The sequence below is a fragment of the Monomorium pharaonis genome, chromosome 5, assembly GCF_013373865.1.
Source record: "Monomorium pharaonis isolate MP-MQ-018 chromosome 5, ASM1337386v2, whole genome shotgun sequence".
NCBI lineage: Eukaryota > Metazoa > Arthropoda > Insecta > Hymenoptera > Formicidae > Monomorium > Monomorium pharaonis.
Window position 1 is genome coordinate 24,135,975 of NC_050471.1, and position 7,544 is coordinate 24,143,518.

The following is a 7,544-nucleotide window of genomic DNA, read 5'->3' on the forward strand; positions in this document are numbered from 1 at the left end:
TGAATAGTATCCATACATTCCGGAAAGATTATAGAAACATTTCATTGCAAAAGTGCATCATTATGCATTACAAATGTTACGAAATGTTGCTACAATATTGCAGCAATACTAAAATACACCACCTTTAAAACCATTGCAACGTATTACAACATGATATTTCTGATAATTTTTAAATGCCATTATATTAAAAACATCTCGATGCATGTAAGTTTCAGGAATAGCACATGCCTCTAATTTTATTTATATACAATGGAACAAAGTTTACTGTCAAAATACATCTTATTTATAATACTTTCGTCTTTGAACTCAATTTTGGGAATTTGTACCTTTAAACCATTTTATTAAAATAAGTGAAAAATCTCATATTGTTACTCTTTTTATACTCTACTTTGTATTTTTTTTTAATTATAATAAGTAAAATTCCGTCACGTTCAGTATAATGGCAATGGCGCGTGCCACTATTGAATGAAGAATAAAATATTTTTTACAATAATTTTGAAAACATTACTGCAACATTGTTGAAGTAATATTGCAAAAAAGTTATTTTTATGTCTATGCAATATTTTACTGTAAGCCTCTGTGCTTTATGAGTAATGTTTTATGCTTTATCCGCGAGCAGTACGCAGCATTGCTACCAGAGGGAGCAAAGTTTTACTCTTCTTGCGAGTAAAAAATCATACAGAATAAACTAAAAAGACTGTACTGTAATTAGCCAAATTGGTAGATAAAATTAATCATTGTTGCAAAGATTAATTTGGCTCACAAAGTTAGATTGAATTATAATATATTCTATAAAATGACGCATCACAATAAAGTAATTATTCTTTAAAATTTTTTTCTTTTTGTTGTATGTTTGTAAAATTTTCCTCATCCCTCTCTCTTTTTCTCTCCCTCTTTTATTTTCCCTCTCGCTCTTTCAGCTTCTCATCTTTGGTCTTACGAAGTTGTTTGTGACAGATCATCGAATGACTAACGAGGCGATTTTTCGGGCAGATGGGACGAACAGGCTTTACGTGAACCGCCTATTGGTGGGACGAAGACAAAGGGGGAAGGTAGATCTCTCCGGGTATCCGCGCATCACACTCCGACGCACTCACACGCGATCTCTCGCTCTCTCGCGTGCCTCACGGGCATTACGAGGAACGCTCACGGCAGCCAGTTTGAATTTCGGAGCGTCGGGGGGTAATTCCATCGGCGGGGTGTTCTAATTGGCCTCTCATTACCGATGCTCGGCTTGTTTCAGAGCCGAGGCGAGGCGAGGGTCCCAGCAGCGTCGAAACTAACCGGTGGCTCCGGCCGATTATTACTACCAGTTATTATCTACCACGGGATCGTTCGATTTAATGGCCGATTGTTTCGAACGCCGCGCCGTTAATAGAAATTTATTGAGGACTCTGGGCCGAGGTCCTCTTCCGCCACTCCAGTGACACAACTAGGCGATTGCTACTGAAAATCGAATAGCTCAGACCGCTTAAACTAATCTAGACGCTTTGGGAGAAATTGGTAGGAGATCTTATCATTAAATGTGTAACCGCGTCGGTCAAACGTCCCTTAATTTTGTCCCGTAGATATGCTCTGTTTCAATGTAAATCGGGAAGGGACATATTTGCGAAATATTTCTCGTTAGCATAGATAAAGATTTCCTGTTATCATGTCTACGGGTCGCAAAACGTTGGAGCAGCGGAAGACGCTATACGTAATTTCGGCCGTTCGTAGAAACCGAAGACCGGGAGGAGTCGAGTTTGCGGCTCGGAGCCGGTAAACCTGTAATAAAGTGGCGGAACAGTTTTTGACCATACACCGCGTGTAATTGGCCGTCATTTTGGCGGGATACTAATAGAAATAGGTAGAGGGGTATTTGCGTTCTACGCGGGATAATTATGCGATATATATTAGAGCCGCCCTCTCCAGAACACGCTACTTATAGATTTAGTTTTGATTAGGGTTATAGTTATTATTTTTAAATACACTCTCAGTCTCACACGTTAGGCTACATAGAAAAAAAATTTGGTATTAAATTAACAAACACATTGTCTCGTGTTTAAGCAAGAATATTAAGTCTTTTTCAAAAAATTTAATAATCTCACACCCATAAAAAAGATTAATATAAGAGATCAATATAAAAACAAAATGTTCTCTTTTCAACAATAATTATTGTTGACGATAAAAATTATCATCTTTCTCAATTTATTTTTTAATTTTAAATTCTAATACATTCGATATAAATCACGTATTATAGTAACTGTTTATTTTGTAAGTTGTTTTTGCGTTTTCACGTAATTAAGAAGAAAAGCTATTAAGAACGAATCTATCAAGCGATCAGTATGACCATAATGATTAAGCATAGTCCGGTCTATAAATTCTGAGTAATTAAGAATGAAGGGAAAAAGATAGATTATGAAAGAGAGATATTACGCGAACGCGTCGCGGATCATTAATTGCAATAATACCCGGTCGGCTCCGTAATTTATACACAATCACGCCGAAAGATCTTCTGAAAATTACTTAACCGACAGGTCAATTAATGTACTAGGTGATTCCGATCGCGCCAGTTTTATCATCGAAATTTAATCGTCGCAGATTGGTACAATTTACGTTTCCACTTATTAAAACGTATAAAGTGAATTGATTATTGTCCACTTATATATGTGTCAACAACCGTTACAAATTTTCTCACTCGGTCGCGAATAATCATGGAGCCCGTTCTTCTTCTCGGAAACCCAGTTGAAAACAGGACGCACGTCAAACGGTCGATCGATTGATGAATCGAAGTCCCACCGTGATTACGTCGTAGAGGCTGTCCGTTCGACAGCTGTCGGTTGCATCGTGGGCCATTTTAATTGAAAAAAAGTCATCGCGGTGGAGACGAGGGAGCATCAATTTGCTCGATTATCCCGACCGGGTTAGGAGAACGGAACGCGCGGCGGGAGAAGAGCAAAACGCGCAGGGTAAGGAAAAGAAGGGAGGAGGAGGGCGGAGAGGATGGCCCTGGCAGGTCGGTCCTCGGGTCCGGGATAGAAAACCTACTATAGATTATCAGGCCTGTTATTACGACGGAGAGCGGAGGTTTTTTCGGGACTAAAAATTGGTTTTTAATGCGGGGTTCGTCGCTTTCTTGTGGCCGCGGGGCCCCCTGTTGGTAATAACTATATTATCGGGGGCCCTGTGACCACGCGCATGGGGCACGATGCACGCTACACGGCTTGCGGGACACGAAGAGGCGCTCGAAGGCGTCCGTTCGGTCCGGCCGGCCGGACGGACGGTTGACCGGACTTGGTCGCGATACAATATAGGTAATGTAACTAATGCCGAAGAGTATTCAAGAACATGCGAGAGCGGAATAAGCTACGCCGTTCGCCGCAATGCTGCGAAACGCGCTCGGGATTATATAGCTGTGGGCTGTCCCGTCCTGTCCCTCCTCGTTCCTTAACGCGACGATATATATCTCGATTCGAGCTGAAGTCTGATTTGGAAGAAGCGGAGAGAGAGAGAGAGAGAGAGAGAGAGAGAGAAGAGAGAGAGAGAGAGAGAGAGAGAGAGAGAGAGAGAGAGAGAGAGAGAGAAAGACAGTCCCAGGTGTTAGGAAAACCCTCAATCGCGCCGCGATTACGAAACCACGAAGGTGTAACGATCCGCGAGCCATAAAGATCCGCGGAGATTTAAACATCTCGCGATGAATGATTTCCGCGAAGGAGTTCCTTGCTTCATAGAGTCGTCGAGTCGAGCGGCACCAGTTGGTTAGGGATCGCTCCTTGCGCTCGAGATGTAACAGCCTTTTGCAACAGTGCAGCTATGGGTTTCGCGATCTGGGTCGACTCATTGTTGCGAATCCTTCCCTTTCCCCCTTCCTCTCTGCCTGCCCTTCCCTTCCCCTTCGCGCTAACCCTTCGATCCTCCTTTTGGTCGGTGATCCCTTTGTATGTGGAGCGGGCGTCAGTTGTTCCGAGGCGATTTATTATGAGAATTATGAGGGGCTCGCGCTCTCGCGGTGCCCCGTGGTACTCGGGGTAGGTGCTCGAGGAGGTGCTAGTAAGAGGCGGTACTGCCTCGTAAACCTTAGATTTACTTCTGGCTGGCCGCCATCAAAGCACCCATGCACCACTACGCAGATCGTTCCTCGTGTTTCGCGGAGTCGGAGCCCGAGATACTTATCGCGATATTGCCGCGAAGAGAGCCGATTGCTTTCCGTCTCTCGTCCTGCGTCGGAAGAGAAACACACACACACACACGCACACACCTGGACCTCCCCATTTCTTCTTTGGTTTTTTGTTTTCATGAAGCCTGTCGGGAAACTTGGAGAAATCGAAAACGCGAGTGTGCATAACAAGACAGGTGAACTCAAGATCTTGTTGGAAGTCTAACTACTTTAGTCGAACTTTGAAATTTTGTTCAACAAAATTTATTGCTCTATTTTTAATCTTTAATAAATCAAATATTTGTAAAATACATTGAATTCAAAGACAGAAAAATGCGCCAATTATGTGAATTATTATCAATAAAGCATATTTTGATGAGACCAAACAGAATTCCTGATTATCATGATTGGATTCAATATTTTATAACTACATGTTTGGTAGATTTGACTATAAGCATTTATAGTTACCATTTTCCGGTTAAATCTACAAAACTTCTAACATAGTTATAACAAACAATATCGCCACCAGATGAACACTCCGAAGTTTTTTGTAAGTAAAAAAAGTACACAGGATAAAGAAAAAATGTAGCATTGTAAAGTTTCAACTCAAATTAATACATATTTTAAATAAATTTAGTATTATTATCAAGAAATTCTAATATATTTAACAAAAAAAGTGAGTTGTACTTATCTAATAATCCTACAAGATTTCTAATTTATTTATTTTCTCACGACGTACTTGCATTAAAAATCTATTAGATTTTCAACTCATGCAACTAGAGTCTTTTTCTAATGTAACTTTAATGGATTTAAACATGAGTTTGGCATTTTTGCTGCGTCAAACAAGAGAGATAATTAATTACATTAAATAACATCATCTTAGATTACGCCACCTTAGTTTCGTGATTAATAACTTATTTACTGACTGTGAGAAAAACAAGTTTGTATGGATCTTGTTATACACTTACGTGATTGCTTCTTCGCAAACGCGTCTTTTCGACAAGCTTCCCATAAACCAATCATGAACCCGTCATCGACGCGTGCTTCCAGGAAAGAAGTATAACAAACATAAAGAAAGCAAAGCATTTGAGAGATTCGTTCAATGTTTCCTAATTGGCGACGGCGATTAGGCAGTTCTCGCTTACATATCGGCAACGTGTAGAAAAGTTGCTTCCAGGAAGAAGGGACCGCGTCAGCAGGTGCTTGATAAAATGACGCCGACGGATAATCCGGTCGCTCGTCCGAGGACATTCTCTTCGCAAATGGCGATATTTCGCGCGCCGGCATCCTTTCGCGGACCGGTTTTTTCTTGTAATAACGGAAAGATTTAGCGCTGGCATGACGCGCGTCCGTGTCCCTATCGCATGCAACATTGCGAAGAGCTTGCACGACCATTCGCATTAGCATAATACTCAATTTCATTCTTTGGCCGCTCGTCGCCGCTGACACATTCGTGCATTAGCAGGTGTCGGACGAAATTGCCGATCCTGCGGGATGATTGCGCCTTCCAGCATGACGGCTTCGTGGAAATTGTATGAATTAGCTGGGAAAGAAAACCACCGTAATGGAAGACACTTGCTAAGAAGGTACGACGGGCTCGAGTGCAGCCCTCTTCTATTTCAGCATTTTACCCCTTTGCTCTCGATCTATAATTCGGTCGTAAATATCTATTTCTTTCGCGCTCGATTGAAGAAGAGTAAGGTACTCATTTCTATCCATTTTTGTTCCACTCTATCGTTTCGCGATTTGATCCTTGCGTAAGATTCCCAGGTATTCCGAGAGATTGAAATGTTGTATTGATGGGTAAATGAAGTGTCGAGATATCACGAGGCGAAAGCATTATGGTATTATGCAATACTTAGATAATATGCAAACGGAGACGAGATCAAAGTGAAAATATCATCAACAATGCGGAATCGATATTTGTAAAAGAAAAAGATAATCGCGAAGTACAGCGGAAGAAAAAGTAAACCCCGACACGCTCTAATTTTCTCCTCTCAAATTATTCAGATAAATTTCAACGAAGCTGAACCAACGGCAGAAACTCCGTTTCGAATCTGTACCCAAATTGCAGGAACTTCATGGAGGTTCCGTGTCGGCCCGGAGGCCCGGGCGATCGGGAATCGATTTTGGCAGAAAAGTGAATCCAACGAGCGTGGCGACCGCCCGTGAGGAGGCTGCAGCCGCGATATCTCGATCCCACGAACAAGAGTGCATACATACATACAACGCTCGGGGTCCGCGAGCCGCGCGGGGTTCGCCAGTTCACGGCTGGCGGACGACTATCTACCATCTTGGCGCGTATACAGGCGGAGGAAAATTTGGTAATAAAATTTGTTCCCGCCAGTTAGACCTGGGCCTGTTGCCAAAAGCGGCTATTAATTCTTTATCGCGCATCTTCGATCTCCTGCCAAGTCCCGATCCCCGCCTCCGGATCCGCTCGCTCCGTGGATGGATGCTTTTCAATATCCAGTGGGATTGCCCTCCGAAGCGCGCTCACGTTCAAAAACAAAGTACGAAAATCGGCCCGTGGCCCTGGCCCCGGTCCCCTCTCCGATCGATATCCGAAAAAATTAATAACGCGCCGCCCGTCCCGCGTGATGATGAACGCTCCTCGATCACTGCCTCGCCGCGTCACCGCGGAACGACGTGCGAAATCCCACGTAATTAGCATCCAAAAGAATCGACAAAGATTGCGGAATTTCACGCTAACCGGTCCCGGGACACGCATGTACATATCGCTAATAGGCCGGCCGTGGTTTCGCGATTCGACCCCTCCTCCCCCTCCCCGAGCGTCGATTCTTTTTTGTCCCGAAGGACTGACTCGCGAGCGAGCGAGCCGATGTGCGCGCGCGCATTTCGTGGAAGTAAGAGCAACGTCCCTCGTACAGCACGAGAAACGACTTAATACGTGGGTAGAGTGTATTCCCGTATACACGCCGGCGAGCTATGTACTCGCCCTGCACACACCGATTTATGTACATACATAATGGCGATCGCCGGGCCAAGTCGCCCGGCATTTTATGGGACGAGCTGGCCACGAGCCCAGCGAGCTCGTCGAAGTACATTCGTCGGGCCGTCGTGATTCGCACACGAAGGGAGCAATTTTGTTTTCAAGATTCTGTAATAAAAAAAAATTATAGAGATAGAAATACATGAAAAATGGACATTGAAAGAGAATCCCTAATTACTTCTAAATGATGCACTAAATCTGTCTGATATTTAAATTAGATCCTCTTATTAGTGTAAGCTGTTATAAAAAAAAATTGTAACCGAAATAGATCTACAAAATCTTAACTTTGTTTTCATTTGAAAATAACACGCACGATAAGATCTCATTGCGGTCCTTGGGTTTCCATCACACCCAAAGTTCTCGCGCTATTTCGCTCCAAATTCATTCGACCGCTTC